The following is a 20,854-nucleotide window of genomic DNA, read 5'->3' on the forward strand; positions in this document are numbered from 1 at the left end:
GCCTGAAATTCCTACGGCAGCACAGTAGAAAGCTTAGAAAGCACTGAGGTATTATGGCCCCATTCGCCTCACAATCCCACCAGGAAGTTGATGAGTCCAGGGTCATAACTGGCAGTTCACCTCCCTGGCTTCTCTACAAGATGGCCAGCTCCTTACAGGTAGGGTAGGGATGGCATCTCCAGTACTTTGAATAATACCCAGTAAATGTGGATTGATACTCGATGACAGCTTTGGGGAAGAATCAAAGAGAATCTTGAGATTCAGTAAATTAAAATGCCCAATATGAGGTCATGGGGCCACTGAGTCACAGAGAACAGGGAGAAGCCTGCACTGCCTGCGCTTTGGTCCACAGAGCACGCAGCCTAAGTCACCAGCAACCTGGGCATTTAAGGAAGCAGCTAGGAGAACAGAAGGCTAAACAGGAGACATTATGCAGATGCCTTACCATCCTTCCTATGTGGTGGATGCCTTACCATCCTTCCTATCGAGACTGTGGCATCGATTCGACCACGGTGAGACCCAGGAGAACGGGATCTTAGTCAGCAGGACGGTGACTGCCGCCAACTCAATAGCAGGGCTAACAATAGGATGTCAGTGAAGGGGAAACTGCTTTTCCTCTCAGAGAAGTGGCTCCTGCATGTCTAGGGCGAGGTATTTTCAGAAACAGGAAAGATTCTGCTGAATGGATATGGACTCTTCACAGACGATCACCAACTGTACCCCCAGGCTAAGAATCAGCTATGTCATTAGAGCCGAGAGTTTGGGTGTTCAGTCCACACCTGCTTTAAAGTGGGCACCCCCGTGGATCCCACAAATGGTGTGTGTCCCAAAGACAGAGCACACGACATGCTGGAGCAGACATTCGGAAATATAAGTAATGAGGCTTCACGGAGGATCTACATATTTAAGTGTTTTCCACCAAACAGGCTCATAAGGCATTTATATGCCTGCTATAAAACCGAGCACTTTAACTTCTGGGAAGCAGGCTTTACTTTCATTACCCATTTTCAGCCTGTATTTACTGTTTACTTTCCTTTCACTGAATTTTACTCTATTATTAAAATGATATTCTATATTTTATTGCCTCTGAACATCTCTGAGTAAAACATATTTTAGTGCCCAAATAAGTGCAGGAAGGCTTTAAAGAGGCCTTTTCAAAAACCCTCGCACAGCCCATGGGTCATGTAAGTGACGTGGTACTAAGGAAGATAAAAGAGAGCTCAAAGTAAACCATTATTCCTTACTTTCTATCCAATTAAATTAAAGCCAACAAATGGCCTAAACCCCAGTGGAATGAGAGTTACAGATTTTATCTCATGTCTATGAAAAATGAGACTTTGGGGAAACCTTTGTGTTTCAACTCTTCCACAATAAAATCATATCTTCAAACCAGTTACACCTAGTCCCATTTTCTTTCAAAATCCAATCCCCTATCACTTCTTTATTTGTGCCCTAATCAATTATAATTTAAAGGCCCTGACAACTAGGAGTGTTCTGCGATCGCTCTTATCATCCTTGCTTCAGCGAAAGATATGATACTGCAACGCATTCATTTAAAAATTATAAAAGGAGGAAAAAACACAAGAAAACTATTTCATAAAAATAGACACCACACAGGCCCAGACACAGGGAAAAAAAATTAAATTGCTTTTCCTGGAGTTCCATAGGTAATTCTGACATTTGTGTCACTCGAGGGCAATGGAGAAGCCATATTTTAAAAATAATTTTGTAATAAATCTCAGGTCTCTTCTAAACCTAAGAGGTGTAGTTAGGAGGCTAAATATAATGCCAAAGAAACATCTGTGAAAGGAAAATAAACATACAAAGACGCTATTCCTTTTTGGTTGTTTTAGAGGAACTGATAACACCTGTACATAAATGCATTCCAGCCAGCGATCCCTAATGCATCTCTGGGAGGATAGGAATTGTAATCCGGATAATGCAAAATAAAAATTATGCTTATCATACATTTTCATGCACCTCAGCATCCAATGTTAGAGTATCAATTTCAAATGAACTAATTTGAAACAGTGTTGATGAAACTCAATTTAAATGAGCAAGAATCAAAGTTGCCCCCTAACAGCTGTGTGGGCCATACTAAATTATTCTAGCAGCTAAGCATATCACTCAGTTTATATCAGAGATCTCTTATTGGATACATTTAATCCCTAAACATTCAATGTAGATGTCATTCTCAAACGCTCTTTGTGAATCTGCATGTCACATTCCTTATATACCATTACCCAGGTAATCCAGTTACCAATTCAAGGTATCTTTTTGAGTTTATTTACAGCCAGATCCTACTAATATTCAACTGCTTTTAAGTCTAGAGCTTTCCAATCCAATTATGAAGTACTCAAATGATCCTTCAAACAGAATGTCACATGCCTCATAAGCTCAGGATTAGAGCTTTACATTAAAATCAGTGTGTGTCGCTCCTGAAGCCCCCATAACTTTCTAGGTTTGCCTCTATGAGTAGCTTAAACTGAGAGATTCTACCTCAAATTGCACTCTTCCTTGGGAAATAAAGGCATCCCTTGGTATTTGGCAACCCAAAATGTTGAATCCCGCCTTAACTGAACTGATTAAATGCATCCCTGTAAATATTTGACAAGCGTACCAACACTCCTTTGGTTTATGCCTGTGACAGACATAATTAATTGATCACCAGTCTCTCTCTGCTTAGTTCAGGCTCGTCCTTGTAAGGCTCAAGGCACAGCCTACCAAGGATACCAGGCAGTCATGACCGAAGGACTGGAGCTTACGATCACAATTCGTGTCCATTTCTTTTATTTATAGAGAAGAAAATTAAAACTTACAAGGAGATGTGAATTCCTCTCTGCCAGAAATCTAGTTAAAAGTAGAGTCCTGGTGATTGCATTTAGGGCAAGTCCTCTTATAACAAAAGAATGCAAATTCCTTATCTCTTATAGGAATTGTTAACAAAGAAGCATTAAGGTTGATTAGTGCTGGTGGTGATTAGGCTGGCGCTGTCCTAGACAGAAAAAGGAGAAATGTAGCTATCTGTAACTATTCCAGGCATCTCTTTCTCAGAAGTAGCTGAATCCCATTCCCTCCTAAAGGCGCAACTCACATTTTACTTTCTCCTTGAAATTTTTTCTTACCCATGGGCCTCTCTAAAATCAAAGACAATCACTTTTCCTCTGACTGGCCCGTCTTTCATCTGTCCTCCTCGGAGCATAATCAACACTGTCTTTGTGCATACTTTATCTGTTCTCTACTAGATTGTGGGTTAGTTAAGGACACTGGGCTATTCTTATTGATCTTTGAATATATGCTAATCCTTTATCCCAGGGCTTTATCTGTAGAAGGTATGGCCTAAGTGTGGGATGAATGGCATGGAGCAAATTAGAAGGTAAGGACGGAAGTAACCAGGAGTTGGTGCCGTGTTCAAACATGATCTCACGTAGCTTCTTCCCCAAACACATTGCTCTCTATTTTTTCTTATTATCCCACATGTACTTAACTTAGGAACCACCTCATAATAAAATGAGAAATGAAGAAAAGCTGGGGCTTAATAATTGTATTTAGAAACACAATGGCATTGAAGATTTTACACCAAATCATCAGAAGTATTGCAATTGCAATTTAAGGGATACAGATAAAATCACAGGTGGAGTTCCCCAATCCAAACTAAACAAAATAATATAAACTCAGCTCAACTAAAATATCAACATCTTTCCCTTTTTATTTTTCTTTCTTTTTTAAAAAAACAAGCACTGATTGTTTTTTCCCTATAATAATAGCTTGGGCAAAGAATGACTGAGAACTATTTATGGTGTGAAACAAAATGCTGATACTCTACATCTATTTCTCTTTTCATTCACAGTGTTCTTCTGTCCACAGACACTTTTACACTGCTGGTGGGACTGCAAACTAACACAACCTTTTTGGAAGAAAGTATGAAGAATCTTCCAAGAACTCAAACTAGACCTGCCATTTGATCCTGCAATCCCATTACTGGGCATCTACCCAGAAGAAAACAAAAATCATTTTATGACAAGGACATTTGTTTATCACAACTTGATTTACAATTACCAAACTGTGGAGACAACCTAAATGCCCACCAATCCAGGAATGGATTAACAAGCTATGCTATATGTGTGCCACGGAATACTATTCAGCCACTAAAAAAGATGGAGACTTTACATCTTTTCTATTAACCTGGAGTTGAAACACATTCTCCTTAGTAAAGCACCACAAGAATGGAGAAGCAAGAATCCAATGTACTCAATTCTGATAAGAGGAAAATTGATGACCTAGTGCATGGTGAGGGATGGAGGAAGGGGGGAGTAAAGAGAGGGCAGCAGGGAGGTGATGGGGGGTCACGGTGTGTGACACGCTTCTTGGAGACGGGACACAATTGTAAGAGGGATTCTACCTAACAAATGCAATCAGTGTAACCTGGTTCTCTGTGCCTGAATCCTCAACAATAAAAAAGAAAAGAAAACAAAACAAAACAAAAAACCAAAGTGTTCTTCTGAGCGCAATGGCATTTTCAAATGGAGCAGGCGAGCTTTACAAATTTGTGATAGTTTCCTTCTATACAGATGATAAATTCACTAGATGCATCGTGAGATCCCACAGGTATGGTTACAGATAGCATTTCAGGAAAGTTCGCATAGTGGGCACGTGACAAACTCCTTACAAGTATTAGCAAGCATAGGGCGGCACTTGCAAGACACGGGAAAAAGAAAACCGCTGTGAACTTGGACACTTTAGAGGTTAAATGACATGCGTTAACATGGTCACATTCCAAACTGAGCAAATCCATTTCATATTCCAGTACATGTTAAAAATAAACATCAATTAAATCAAATTGAACACACTTTTATTGAGAGCCTATTTGTGCCAAGGGCTCTGGATGTAAACCTATAGGACACACTGATTTGCTGTTAAGAATTTAACAGATAATGAAAATAGAGCAAGATAGGATGATAGCTAAGAATCATTCTTGAGTTATCCTCATTTCTACTGTAGGCTTACTTGCGATGCATTGTTTTTTCATTCTATTTATCCCAGCCTTATGGTCTTGGAAGCCACGTGGACTCGGATCCACAACCTGGCTCTGCCCCCTAATAGCTTTTAAACTTCATTGGGTAACTCAGCAATCCTAGGCCTGGAATGGGATAATAAATAATGAGAATACATTCACGTAACAGCATTATTGTTAAAATTATGAGAGGCAATGCCTATGAAATGCTTAGCATGGTTCCTGGCATATGATGAGTGCTCAATAAACGTTCGTTCTTATTACTATTATCACTAAGAATAATGACCTTTGCTAGAAAAGTCGAATAGCTTTAATTACCCATTAAATCCCGAATTATTAGATTCTCAAGTGTGTAATTGTTACAAATCAAAATATTACAATTGGGATAGGAAATATAATTTCAAGAAATAATCGGCCAAAAGTAAATGTGTTAATTAAGTGTCGATTCAAGGCATCTACCTTAAAACTCGTGCATGAAGTAATTCTTGCAGAGTAAATGTAACTTTTCAAGTTAATTCAATAACTTTGGCATTCTGAATGTCCTCAATTATTCCAACTGAAGTAAAACTATCTCTAAATAAATCTCCCATGTGAGGAAACTGATTCAGCAATGACTCAAGGGGAAATACAGCGTTGCTTCTTACCGCAATTAGAAATTTTAATATATTTAATTTAAGGACAATTAGTCTACTGACAACAGAGCTGACACAATCAGACAGTTATGGATAATCCCATGAGGTAGCAAAAATAAAGACGAGAAGAATGACCTTTATTTGTCACTAAGAGAAACAATGTATTAAATATTAAATACAAATTTATTTTGTAAAATATTAAAATATTAAAAGATAAGTCAGGGAAATCAGGGGAAAAATTGAGCTTGAAATCCTACTCCAGACATAAGTTGGCGGGAATTTTGCACCACTATTTGTTCAGTAAAATGGACAAAATAAAAGGAAGCTGCTACTCTAACTTTAAAAAAAAAATTGCAATAAACAGTTCTGAACATTGGCAAATTTCTGTTGCACAGGGACAGGTGACCCAAAGGGAAAAAATACACAGAAATTTTTCTTGCCACGTGTTCCTCATGGTGGCGTATCTGGGATGATGACACGGGAAAGCCAGCCCAGGCTCTCTGTCATCCTGTCTGTATTCTTCTTCTTTTTTCCCCCTTCAAAGACTGAATGCATGCAGCCATCAGGATCTGCTTTATAATTTAATTGAGCTGAGGTTTACACTCATAACTAAACAATAAAGTTAAAGTAATGACTTTCAATCACAGTACTGTGGCACATAGTTTAATTTACATAGATAATTAAAATCACCACCCCTCCTGTCCTTTCTTTGTGTTTGGTGCTGTACTAGCAAGATAGCTGGATATTACCAGGATCCCTTTTCCATTAAAGGGAGATGGAGGGTAGGAAGGGGGGTGTGGGAGCCATTTCAATGTAATTCACCCACCCCTCTTTCAAAGCTGAAAATGCTTAAAGTGAAATATGTGTGGGCCAATTGGTTTTAAGGCTCAAGTGAAAATTATTCTGATAATTAAGGGAGGTTTAACAAACTGGCTGTGGTGCTTCAATAGGCGGCATTCTTTCTGCCTTCTGATGTCGGCACGTTCACGGGGGTTCTCCTGGCAAACCTGAGTTGCCTATCTCTATCTGCTGAGTCAGAGAGCTCTTCTGTGAGCCGTAATTCCTCATAGTGCTAATCATTCGCCAGCTATTATTTAACTGTCAAAGACCTATAGTGGAATGACAAGTTCTAATTTTATAACAGAAAGGAAAATAAAATCAACAGAGAAAGAACCTGTATAGATTTCATTAAAAATAGGAAAGCAAAACAAAACAATATAAAAATCTCAGATTCCGTGGTACTTTCTATGATAATGGTTATTTACCCGCAAAGCAAATCACTTCACTATTGAATCCACAGTAACCTGGTGATTGTTTTATATATTTTTTTGCTTTTAGTTGTCATTGACTCTGCAACAAAAGTTAAAGCTTAACCACTTGATATTGTTTGACAGGGCTGAAGGCAAAGTCATTATTAGTAGTGACACTAATGCCACCATTTGCATGATGTCAGTTGGCCCAATCCAGGAATGTGATACACACATTCATCTTGAATTGAAGGTACCTGGTGGTGACGGCTATTTCTGAGAGTACTGAACGATCTATGTCCTAATTGTTCTAGAGGTTGGGAATTTTATATGAAAGAGGTATACTCAATCATATGAGTCTCAGGTATCTTTGCAAGATTACATGGCATTTTTAATATTTTATTAAATACATTATCCTTTGATATTGACAAAGTACTATCAAAGAATGAGAAATCCTCTTTTTAATGAAGAGTGCCACAGACAGTTGATTCTCTATCCCAAGGCTAATGAGATGCTTCTTCCAAAAAATGAAACTTGTGAGTAATACAGTTTAAGAATGACGTTGAATTAAAAATAATTTTTTCTTTTGATTTCTTGAGTGGTAACTACTCTTCAACTTATCGTAAATCAAGGAATATTTAACAAGACTACAATTATTAGGTTCCCATTATAAAAGCTGATAGTTGAGTTCCTACGCTTCAGAACAACATACAGAAATCCAATTATAAATTAAAAAAAATGCTCCTGGCCACTTTTGTTTTGCTTTCATACTACGTATTAATAATTAACTGACATTTTGCATCAGAAAAGTTATTTAAGTCTGATGGATAATTATGTGAATGAAGATGGAACTTTCACAAATTAATTTGGATTTATTTAATGTAGACATATTAAAAAAAATAAGTTAGGGATGATGGATAATTTTTAGGCCCAGAAAATAATGTTTAGAAATATCTCAAAATACTACACAGCAAATATTTCTATGTGCTAGTTATGAATGATCCTAAAAGCAATCACTCATACTCTGCAATGAGAAATTAAACAATAATTCATTCAAATGAAACTTTGAGACCTATGAAGTGCTACCCTTTTTTTTTTCACATTCTCTTACGTTCATAATGGGATTGGGCACCAGGAAATGCCACACAAGTCAAGCAACCCTTAAGTGTCATTATACCAAATGAATTCTATGCCAGCAAATCTGACTGGATTGCTGAGTCTTATTTACTAAAAACAGCTTTAAATCTAACTTCACACATCAGCATATTTGTGACAGTAAGATAGTAAATTATTTTCCTTTCCTGAAAAGTATTGATATGTGGTTTCTTTTTCTCCCCTCTACCCCCAGTCTGGACGGAAAACCAAGTTTCGTAAAGTTAGCTGTAGTTAAAGCAATTCTCTCTGTGTTATTCATAGTGAAACCATAAAAGAATCATAAAGATGTTGGCCAATAAAGTACAATTGCATGATGTTACTCGTATATTTCTCTTTGCTCTGACCATATAATAATCAATGCAGTCATCGCACGGATTCTAATAATACTTTGTTTGTGACACAATGGAACAAGTACTAAATACAAAGTGAGCATTTTTTTTTTTTTTTGGTGCAGTTTTTGGCCAGGGCTGGGTTTGAACCTGCCACCTCCGGCATAGAGCACCAGTGCCCTACTCCTTTGAGCCACAGGTGCCACCCCTAAAGTGAGCATTTTTAAAGGTACTTCTACCACAGCAAGTCACTGGCACACTGTCAGTTCTGGCTGGGAGACTCTTCTTTTCATTTGCTCCCCAGTTAAATTATTACTCACGTTTTAGGGCTGAGCTTAAACGATTCCATAGGATAGATCTCCTTTGTCCGAGATCATCAAGATTGTGATCCCTTTAACATTTCCTCGGCGTTCCCTTCACAGAACTTGGCAGAACGAGTGAGTATACATCTGATATGGTTTTTCAATTCATGCCTGACTCTCCCAACTCCACGAGGCAAAACTTGTTTCTATTTTGTGGATTGCTATTATTTTATTTTTAGTAAATGAGGTTTTTTTCAGAGAATGAATGCCTGGAAACTCAGTTTGTCCCACCCCTGTCTCCTGCATACTATATACAATATCCAAACTCCATACAAATGCCCTTTGAAAAATACCAAGTTTACTTACATTGTTTAATTCCCCTCTAGTTCTATTACCTTTTGCATCATAACGACAGTTCAGGTGACAAAGTCAGTCTTTCCCCGTATCCACATATATCCCTGGTTTTTCTAGGGTCTCTGCACTTCAAGTATTTACACGATAAATAACTAAGTGGCGGTTAAAACCAACTGATAGCCTTCTGCTCTGGGGTGAAGCCTCAAAAAATAATATAAGTGGAGGAATAAGAACTATGAATATTATAAACATGTTTTGCATTTGACTAATTTGCACATGTTAAAGACTTGATGTAACTAATAATTCATCAGTCTTTTCCACATGCAAACCAAGAAAATGATAACATCATTTTGAATATCAAACATAATGATACCCAGGCAGCTTTCAATCATTACTAAGAAAATGATAGCATCAGTTTGAATATCAAACACAATTATACGGAGGCAGCGTTCAATCATCCATGTTAATGGAATAGATACAATCCATCCCCACCAATAAATGCACAGCCTCACTTTACCCCTGATTTGTTTTCGTATTTAACCCTTTAAGATCTGACGAGAGGTAGGAAGGCAGAAATCACTACTTTCTTGCCTTGGCCCACCCCTTTGAATGGCTGTAACTCGCAGCTATATAATACCCATTGGGAAAAGAAAAAAAGAGGAAGAAAAGGAGAAAAAGAAGAAACAGAAGAGAAAGGCGTGGTGGATGATGCATAAACAGAGTAGGTCCCGGGATGTTTTGCAAAGAATTGTATTTTGGAAGACATTCTATACTCCTTTGGTAACAGGAAAAGTAAAAGAAAGAGTAAAATGACATTAGTTTGGGATCAAAAGTAAACAACTAAGGATAAGTTTAATCCCAATACCATCGAAGGGCATAACAAAGTTCTGTACGGTTATCAGAATTCCATGTACACAGCCCTGTCTGCCGAGTCACTCAGCTCTTCCTGGGCTTCTACCTCCAAGTGGTTAAAGTAATATTTCTCCCAATAAGATGCATGTAATTTTTCATTATATGGTTTCAAATCAAGCTCTAGTCTTAGAAAATAGAAACAGAAAATCAACATTGTGAAGTATTATAGATTTCGCATGTCTAAACAGCTGTGATGAATTAGTCACAGTTACAATGAACTGTAGGAAAAAATCTACAGGCAATATATTGTTTTTGCAAGTTTTATATTAAAGTAAAAGAAAACCCTCAAGTAATATTATATAATAAATTATTGTAACAGTGGTTGGCAGTAGAAGTAATTTAAATAAGATTAATTTAACAACCTTTAAATATCAATAAGTAATAAATATCTTCATGCATGGGGGTCCACGTTTTGCTTTATTTAGAAATAATGAATAATACCAGTTGCCTAATATAACCCTAATACCAGAATAGGAATAGTCAGCATTCTAACCATTTTCATTAGATGAGATCAGGTACCATTTCCATGGGACAGAAATGGCATCTGTTTCATATTAGGCATGCAAAAGATAAGTTCTGTGAAGAAATTCTCAAATTACTTTGCAAAGGAAAAGCAACCTGAACCCAAGCACCAAACCAACTCATGTCACAACACTCACTGCCCCTACTTTTGTGATGTTTTGCTCTTAACTCTCCAAGCTGCTGCTACCTCCGATAATCTATTATAGAGCTTTCCAAGTCATTTCCAACCACCTCAAATTAAGAACAATGGAAGATATTAATCTGATACACACATTTAGATTAATTTTCAAATTCCCATCATTATGCTCCTCTTCCTCTTCCATTTCCTTCTGCGGTCTCCCATACTAATTTTTTTTTTTTCCAGGGGAAAGTTGGAACACAGTCCCCCACTACCACAAATTATGCAGGTGAGTTTCCCACATTTGGGGAAATGGCAGAGGTCAGCACATCTGGAGTGCAATGGATAAGCCTCACCCTGGGAAAACCACCTTCGTGATCATGGTATCGCCCCTGCCCGGTAAGTATTCTCACACTAATTTTTATTCTCCTCTTTCCTAAAATCTGACCTTCCACAGAGCCCCTTTCCAGGGTAAGCATAAGATTCGTTAAGGGAGAAAAAGAAAGGTACAAAACTGGATCTAGCAGGTGTTCTTAATGTTTCTAGGGTTTCAATTTTTTAAAACTATCATAATTGTAAAGATTCGGCAGTGTGAGATACAGAGTTATTTTTAACTCTCCAGGGTCCACTGTATTCCCAAGATTTCCATAATAAAAGGTCTTACTTTCATTAGGAAATAAATAAATAAATAAATAAATATATATATATGTAATTCAAATAACAACACAACTTAAAAAGTAACAATCTATAACTTAACTAGCTAAGGCTCTGCCTGGAAACACTTCTGGAGATCAGAGTCTTAAACCCCATAAATGGAAATGCATGTGATGAAGTGCTGAGAAGGGAGCAGAGAAGATGAGGTCGTCAGTGGGTGGAACGCTGGTCTGCATTAATCAGACAGCTGGACATTTGATCAGAACAAAACAGAGGAGACACGGAATGGCTTCAAAGAGAAAAATAGCACAGCTGAAATCAAAGGAGGCTAAGCAGGTTTAGGGACCAAGTCCACAGGAGCTGGGTGTGAGGAGGAGTCGAAAATAGAGCCTCCAAACTTAGAAACAGGAGGTTCGCTTGCATTGTGCCTTAGTCTTTTCTCTCTTGCTTAGAACAGAATACCTGAAACTGGGTAGCTTACAAAGAAGAAAGAATGTATTCCTTACAGTCAGGGAGACTGAGAAGTCCAAGGTCGAGGGGCTGCATCTAATGAGTGCCTTCCTGCTGGTGGGGACTCTGGAGTCCCGAGGTGGCACAGGGCACGCATGGGAAGGGGCCGAGCAGGCTGATGTGCGAGCTCAGATCTCTCTTCTTCTTCTTATAAAGTCACCAGTTCCCCTCCCATGATAACCCATTAATCCATGAGTCGGTCAATTCACAAAGGGAGAGCCCTGAGGACCCAATCACCTCTTAAAGGCCCCACCTCACAATATTGCCACATTAGGTATTAAATTTCGACATGATATTTGGAGGGGACAAATATTCAAAGCATAGAAGATTGGTTAATTAAAATTAAAGAGGGTAAAATTTAACCTTTAAAGCAGTACAATTAACAAAATAAATAAAATATAATTCCTATGGAGCTATTAGGGGATCGAGGGTATGTTGATGATATTTAAAACCTGCCTGTTATTTCTTAGCTAAATTATATATTGATATTACAGCCAGTGCTTGGATTAGGAGTTCTCAAATGCTGGTGCACACAGATTCTTCTGGAAGGCTGCTAAAAATGCAGATTTCAGTTTACTAGTGTACGTTTTGATGTATTTGGTCCTAGAATTGACAGAGGAATATGCGTTTTCAGCATGAATCCCCACCGAAAACTGATATAATTATCCCCAAACCACCCTTTGTAAAACAGTGTATCCCAGTGGGGATTCAGTGATTTTGACTAAAATCAACCATTTAACCAGCATGTTTTTCTAGCCCAGTATTCTAAGACATCTTGAAAAGAAGAGAAATAACTTAACCATGCAAAATGTAGTGTCCTATTATAACTAAATACTCCATTATACGCAGGGAAATATAAAAATAAGTTGGAAGGAGCACAACGAAAATTTGAAAATAACCAAGCTTTTCTGTATTGTTTATCCAATGAATATTAAAAGTTGTAGTGGAGCGAAATAGCAGTTAAAGAAAATGAAGCAAATAAATAGATCGGAAAAACTGTAATCTAAAAGTGGCGTTTTATTTGTGTCTTGAGCATATAATACATTTTTCTTTCATTAAATTGGTGCATGCTGTTTCCTTGCGTCTATTCACCCTATTAGCTCCCGATTCGTAATTTGACTGCTGATAGTTCTGATTCTTAAACAAAGAAGAAGAAATGGGTCACCCAAGTTCATCCCCCACGGGCTGCAGATGCACTCGGCTCAAATAAGTCCGCCCGATTGTTAAAACGGTCACAGTGCACTGCACGACCGTTATCACACACCCTGCCCTGTCCTGGGTAAACATATACATTCCAGTCATATGACAAGTGAAGAGTGGTCAGAGTTCACGTCAAAATGAAATATTCCCGTGCATCTTCGCCTTGCCAAAAATAGCTCGAGCAAGCAACATGACCTAGTACTTTTTTTATTTTGCATTTTTGCTTCCAAGTTCCCTACTATCTTTGTCAAATGTCAAGTTTGGAAAAACAGCTCCTTTTTAGGGTTGTGGCAATTACACAAATACTAGCCAAAAAACGAAGCTTTCTCTTTCTGTACTTCCACTTTGCCTTCTTTTTTCCTCCTTGCCCTATACTGTTATTGCAACAGCTCAGTGATGAGTCCAATGTCTATTTATTTCTAAGACTGAGGCTAATACCCCAAATAAGGTGAAGGTGATGTGGCAAAGTCTAGCTCCCGACGCGGTCCTCAGATTTTCCTAACTAAGGAAGAAGGGAGCCATCGCGTTAATAAGTCCTCGGCCTCCTTCAAAGCAAACCAAAAGTCTCCACTGTTGGTCCTGACCGTTGGGTGGCTCCCTTGAAGACTGGCAGAAGGTGCAAAGGAAAAGGAGAAGGAAGAAGGATTTGGGGCACGGAGCTGCAGAGGGAGAAGTCAGTACAGATGCATAAGATCAGATGCAGATTAAGGCAACATTTCGAATGCATCTATGCAAAAGGCGCGATCAACATGAACAAGTTGCCTTAACAAGAAAGGCTGACTCAAAGTATGTGTCTGATTGGGTGTCTACTACTGCGTCATATGGTGCTGGTTGCTGCAGTAGAGACTCAGAGGAGAAGGTCACGGTCCCTGCCTTCAAGGAGCTTATCCTCCAGACTGAAAGCTGGAGCCCACCCTGACTGTAACACCATATGGAAAGGCTAGTTCCTCGTAACCCAGTGCAATGGGAACACAGGCCGTGTGACTTGGATAGAGAGGGACAAGTCAGGATGTACAAGGCAAAGAAGAGAAAAAAAGGAAGTTCAGGTAGAAAGAGGAGCTTGACCCAAGGCACCTGGGAAGGGCAGTCGGCAGCATGTTTAAGAAAGAGATTATTTGTGTCATTACTATTTTCAGCCTGAACGTGGACTAAAATGGATGGAGAAAAAGAAAATAAAAATAGATCGGGCATGCATGGAGGTCCACACTTGGATTTCACACCAAAGATGTATAAAATTGATTCTGGAGTATCAGCAGCTACTAAAGATTTTAACTGCAGAAGAAGTCGGGGAGAAAAACGAGGACATTGAGTATTAAGGGGCTGCCCACTGTTTCTTTCTCCGTGCCAAACAGCATGCTATTTTCCTTTAGAGGAACTGACTCTCTCCCCTGGACCCAAGTCATAAGTTCTGGTTGTTCAAATCCTCATTGCTTCTCACCACGCCCTTGAAGGATCCCATTTTCTCTCTGTCCATCTTTTAGGGATAGCTGGAAATGACGCTGAAAAGCCAGCTAGTTCCATCCGAGACTGCTTTCCTGGAATTTGGCCTTCAGCCCAGTGATTGAGACGAAAAGAAGGTAAGTGCTCCTGTTCCCTGCAGGTCCCTAAGAAGACAGTTCTTCACCTGCTCACTATTTTCTCTACTCCCATGTCCTAACCATCTAGGTCACCTTGGTTCCTGCCCATTTCTTGGTATTTAAAAAAATCGTTGAGACATAATGTGGAAAATGCATTGACAATACGCTACACTGCAGGTAATATTTTTGCTGCACTGATTGAGAGCATACAAATCACGTCCGAATACTGATAAATCGTACTCCACTTGGAGAAAAGGACATTCATATGTTGGGGTTAGTACTCGTTGGACCAAAACCTCAAAGGCTGAAGTGCGTATCAAACGGGACAGTTGTCAACTAAATATAGGATGAACCTGCTGCAGAGGCCGAGGGCACTTCAACTCTGTCACCTCTGCTCTCAGGCCGCACACATTGCCAGATCTATTTCTCTCTCACACACACACACAGCCCTACACCCACACTACCGTAGAACTCAGGTACTCATGTACTAGCATGTGTACACCTCTTACAGACTCCACGCATACACACAAACACACAAGGAGCTCGGGTGCTTATATGCCTTTCCACACACACAGCCATTCCACAGAATGCACATTCACACACGTACACACACATGTGTACACATCCTCACACACCCATCCACCTGTTGGCTGGATCACAGCAAAGCGAATATCTACAAGCCAAGTGTATCTTCCTCACGGGGCATCTCCGATCCACTTGAGAGTCACCCTGCCTATCTCTGTTCATACAAAGAGGAGGCTATCAGAAGCACCAGCCTTGAATATACCTTTTAATTTTGACTTATTTTTCCCATGGGAATTTCAAACGTCCCCAGAAGTATAGAGGACAATAAATGAACTCAAATGTACCCATCATCCAGCTACAAAAACTCATCAACTCATGACTATTCTTGTTTCTTTTATAGTCCTATCTACCCTCATCCTACACCGGAGCAAATTCTAGAAAAAGCGTCATTTTAGTCATAAATATTTCAGCATGCATCTCTGAAACAGAAGGACTTTTTTGGGAAACATTCCCCATGCCCATTTTTAGCACTGGTGCTCCAGCCTGCCTAGTGATTCTCTGAGCTCCCACTCTCCTTCCACCGAGCTCCCCTTTGCTCAAGTTTCCCAGAGTTGACTTGGGGAACTTGGTTGCTGGTTGCAACCAAGGAACTGATAGCAGACGCCACAGACAGTAAGTGGTGGAAGACCTCTTCTGGTGGGCAGTGAAGGACACTGTCTAAGATAAGGCTAAGAATACCAGGATGTGTCATAGTGTTGAAATAGGTTCCTTGGGATTCCAAGGAAGGATCATGAGGAGGGGGCAGCAAGCAGACGGATGAGGAAAGGAAATCAGCTGAACCCAGGCCCCTGGAATCTGGCAGCTATGGCACATTTGGGTACACTTTAGGACTTTTTTTTAAAAAGACAAACCTTATGATAACTATCATAAATGACATTCTCAACCTTGGTTTTGTAACAACGTATAAGCAATTGCACATTTTTGTAAGATAACCCCCCAGTACAAAGAATACTGCCATTGTCTCAGGAACGATGCTCCCACACACCAACCTCTCCTGCAGTCAAAGAGGAAGGTGGTGAGACATTTGAAAATTTGAAATGCAACTTTAAAAATAAACATCAAAGGCATAGTTTTTCTTAATGCGTGTTTCGTCATCATCCTTCAGGGAACCCAAGGGCTCTCTAATTAGTGTTAGAATGTAAAGTCCTAAAGAGCAAGGGCTTTGCTAAGTCTCCCCAGCACCTGTGTGAGTCAGAATGTGTGAGCATGCAGCTGCCCACTGCCCACAACACGTTTAGACCAGAGGGTCCAGGCCATGCCTCCCATAGAGGAATGAGACCTCTTTGGTTAAACAGAGTCATCCCTGACATACGTACTTCTCATGGCATTATCACACCCTGCTAGAAGTTATGTCATCAAAGAGGCGATCTTGGGAATCTGAGCCTCCCAGCACAGGGCAAGTTAGAAGTCATTCACTGGACAGATCTCAAATGAGTCCCTGACTCAAGACAACGTCTGGACAAAGGGAAAAGGAAACGGTAAACCTGATTCTTTCTACCAGTTTCCAGGGCCTCTGCAGCCTGGGAACAGAGGTAGATAGCTCAAGAGAAGAGCAGATGGCACAGACGGCAATGTAGTCCTGGGAACACAGAGGTCTTATTTCAACATGAAAAGCGTGCTGCTCATTAGGACAACAAACTCGCCCCCTCGCCGCCCCACCCAGGAGCAGAGATTTGTAATTTGCAACTGGTTGGGACTGAAAAGCCAGCTCACACTCTTTGGTCAGTCCCCACAAAGAGCTTTTCCCTGTAACACGAAGGCTATTAGGAGCCAGTGATGTGAAAAATATTTTTGATTAGAGGTGTAGCAGATGGACAGACATCAGAAGACAGCAAGGTAGCACCAAATCACAAGGATGGACGCCGTTTCTGCGCTAATGAGTAGACTGCTCAAACTTTGGTCTTGCGTGTTCACTCGCAGGGGACAACTGGCACTCGGGAACACTTCATTACCAAATCGCCCTGTCCCAAGCCACTCACCCTGTGGGTACCCAATAAATATTAATTAATGGAGGATGATAAAGAGCACAGCTCCTTCTGAGGTGAGGCAAGTCTGCTGTTCAGCAGCGCGGTACCTCCCTTTCCACAACACCACGGGTAGGAGAGTGAGGCAAAACGATTTTTCTAATTGAAACTGCAGGGGGTCTTTAGGTAGCAGAATGTAATTACCTAACCTGGAATTTGGCCAGAGCGATGGGGTGTACGCCTCGTGTTTTCAAAGAGAAGGTCACGATTGTACAAAAACAAGAGATCTTCCATCCACACTGACATTAAGTGACAAAAGTGATCACAGTGAGTGTCGGGTTGTCAAAGGCAAACGATTGCGCTGCTACGAAAAGGCGTTACCGAGGTACCTTAGCGAGGATCTATTTTGTCGGAAAACATCTATTTAGAATACCTCATGAAAAGAGTCTGAGAAATTCAACCCTGCTGCTGCCAGCCAGGTCTTTTTCCTATGCTGTTGCTTTGCTGCAAAAGTTGCTCTGTGATGGAAGTATCAGTAGTTACTTGGCACCAGGAAAGAAGGAGGTGAGGACAGGTGGCATTCTTCCTCTGCGAAGTGTCCTGCTAGGAGGACTTTGCCACTCAGGCATCTTCTTCACCTGGAGGAGGTGAGCCCCCTGGATTTTATCCTCTTTTTCAGTCATTCTGTAACACTATCTTCCGTTCAACCAGAGACAAACATTTTGACATGAGAATCCAGTACCACTTGTGATTTTCTTCTTCTTCAGCTATAAATGACCACCTCGCATGATTAAAATGCCCAGCAATTCTAATTATGCAAACACTTTTGATAGAGTCTTTCAAATTTAAATTTTATGCTGTCCTTGTTTTTAAACCTACAACTGATGTGCTTATGTGCTTATTTTATTTTCTAAGTCTCTCTAGGAGTACTGATTTAAATTGCTCCATTTTTGAGGACAACGAGGGGGAAAAAAAAATCAAATCTACAGATGGCTAGCATCTGTGGTTCTACAGTGTTAACATGTACAATAATACACAGTCCCTAATTGAATACAAGAATGTAACTCAATCGAGGGTCTGTGCTAACATCATCAACCATGACAGTGCAGCCCCAGCAATTAATAAATAGCAATAGCATCTCTCAATTGAATTCTGCCAGAAAGGGGCATTGTAATGGAGGTTTCTGCAATATACTTTCCCTGAATTACACCCCCTAATAAAAGAAAAGTGGATGCTCTTCTAAAAGCATGTTGCGGCCATCAATTTTTAAAATGCCTCGCTAAAGAAGAAAATAATAACAAATAAAAGGAAGGTGCGTAAGAGACAAGGCGAAAGGGATTCACAGCTGACTGTTGTTGCTCGGGAAGAGTTTTGGTCTCCGTGACATTGACTTTCTCTTACCCAAATCCATCTGAACCTACAGATCCTTTCAGTGTCATTTTAAAAATCGAAGTAAACATCAGAGTTGAAAGAAGTAATGCAAAGAGACAGGGCAATCTTCTAAAGCTACCAGGCATCGCTTCCCGCCGCTGATAAACATATCCTTGAACAGTCCACAGAACTAAACGGGGAAGAAAAATTTTGTGAATATTTGGAGCAATGGGCTGAAATGAATCATATCCAGATCACCACGCTACCTGAAAGTACCATTTTCTGCCCTAACTTCATTTCTAAAAGGACTCGTCCTAGTTCTGTTTTAAAATCCATTCCAATTGATTTAGAGTTCAAGATCATCTATATTTGTGGCTGTGTTTTCTTTGCTTGCGCTAGGAATTCTCCTTATTCCGGATTTGTACATGGTAGAGGGAAGGATGAGAGAACCCATGGAATACTTAGCAAGAAAACTTAAACTCATCAGAAATTAAACGTGGCTTTGAAGTCACATGGACCAATTTTTCACCAGTCACTTACAACTTCTTGAGCTGACTAATCCTTCATACTGACTCTATGCTATTAGAATAATGTTTAAAATTCAAATCTTTATTGATTGCCATTGTACAAGAACTATACAGATTAAGCATTTCAGTTTTGTTTTATTTTTAGGTTGTGAACAATGAACACTAATTTAAATTAACCTAAATGAGACAGGAATTTTATTGCAATGCTACTGGCCATCTCAAAGAATCCATGTAAGAGAGGAATAAGCAGAACCTCGGGAAGGGCAGAAACTAAGGTATTTCTAGCACATATTCCTAACAATTATTCTGAGATCTTCCTTAACATGCATTATTCTCTACCTCCACTTATCCAAATTTCCAGAATTAAATCCACTTGAATTTATTAAATGTGGCTGAAGTCATACATCCTGATTCTTCTATAATCATTTGTGGCTGGGTCAGGGATAGGATCATAAAATACACCAGACTCTCTTGTTCAACCCCTGTGGTCTCCTGACGGGAATGACACCCCCAAAGTCAAGCACGGACTTTGTCTTCATATTTGTATCAATCCTGGCTGCCTATGCTCTCAAGTATGTAAAAATGTAATTACATTAAAGGAACTTTACAGTATTTTGTGGTCTATAAAAGAAAACAGCATGGTTTCTTACCAGTTTATGCAACTACGAGTTTGCATTAGTTTACAGAACTGACGGTGGCATTTGAAAATTTTGACCTTGAGGCCTTCTCAACAAATATGTGTGATGTTCATTTTAAATTATTACAATAGAAACTTTATATTAAAAAGTTCTACCATTAGAAAGATTGTATATCATCTAAATACATTCATTTGCCTTTGTGAATGGAAAATGTCATCTAACTAGAGTTCATAAATTTTAGAGGCTGAATATTAAAATTATTCATAATAGTCTAAATGAAATCTTAAAAATATGAATTATTGCAGTTGGTTGAATATATTAGGTTTTTCTTATCCTAGTGTTTTTATCTGGGGTCATCTGTTCAGTCCAACTTTAAGTCTTGCTCATAACAGACTAAGGTAGACAGTTAGAAAAATGGCATAATTGGATTTTTTATAAGAATCTTCTATTTTTCTAACAAAGAATAGAGAAAACACATTTATAGTTATTTCTTTAAACTTTTACTTCAGTTGAAATCATAGTGTTGAATCATCCTCTTCATGTGTTGGGTCCGTTTTACACCTGTCTGCAAATGTAATTCTCTTTGGTCTATTTTTCCCGCTAATCCCCTCCCAGGGGACAGAATGCGAAGAATTGGTACTTATTGAATGAATGAATGAATGAGCAAACAATCGTGTAATATAACATCTATGTATGGAAAGAGCTTCCTAACTTGCCTTTGGGTCGATTTTTGTAAACAATCATCCTACCTCCCTGACCAAAAGACTTTTTGGCAACTCCCTCTCGCCCAGTGCACACAATCTCATGTCCACAGCTGAGCAATTTTAAACCTTTCTAAGCTTTACATACATTCACTTTCCTAGCCTTTCCTCCCACTAAGGAATTGCCATATTTTCTGCAAGGAGCGCACTATCTCACCTGTGGTTCTACTATTGCTCTCTTCCATCGGATGCCGATTCTCCATCACACATTCCATGAGAAAGTGCTCACTTGAGTTTCCAGTACTGCGCACAGTGACTGTCGCAGACTCATTAAGTACTGGTTGAGTGAATCGAGTCATGAATGAATCATTAAATTACCCTCTTGAGGAGAAAATTTTAATATCATTTTTCCCTAAGGGTTACCTTAATGATTCCCTCTGGACATCACCTTTCCTCCCTGTGAACTCCTTTCCATCACCCAGGTATCAGGTCATGTCGCCTCCAGAGCCAGGTGGGTCCTGACCACACCTGTTACTGTCGTG

The 20,854-nt window shown here is 39.5% G+C and overlaps 1 protein-coding gene and 1 non-coding gene across 2 annotated transcripts in view; both read right to left on the reverse strand.

Annotated features, from left to right (window-relative positions):
- TENM2 (teneurin transmembrane protein 2) overlaps window positions 1-20,854 on the reverse strand; it is a 945,756-nt gene that overhangs the window by 732,839 nt on the left and 192,063 nt on the right. The gene's annotated exons all lie outside the window — the stretch shown is intronic.
- On the reverse strand, window positions 10,829-10,992 carry LOC111727229. Its single transcript, XR_002774830.1, has one exon. It is a non-coding gene; the product is annotated as a U1 spliceosomal RNA (small nuclear RNA).

This window comes from Otolemur garnettii, unplaced genomic scaffold (assembly GCF_000181295.1).
Source record: "Otolemur garnettii isolate 467f Iridium unplaced genomic scaffold, OtoGar3 scaffold00003, whole genome shotgun sequence".
NCBI lineage: Eukaryota > Metazoa > Chordata > Mammalia > Primates > Galagidae > Otolemur > Otolemur garnettii.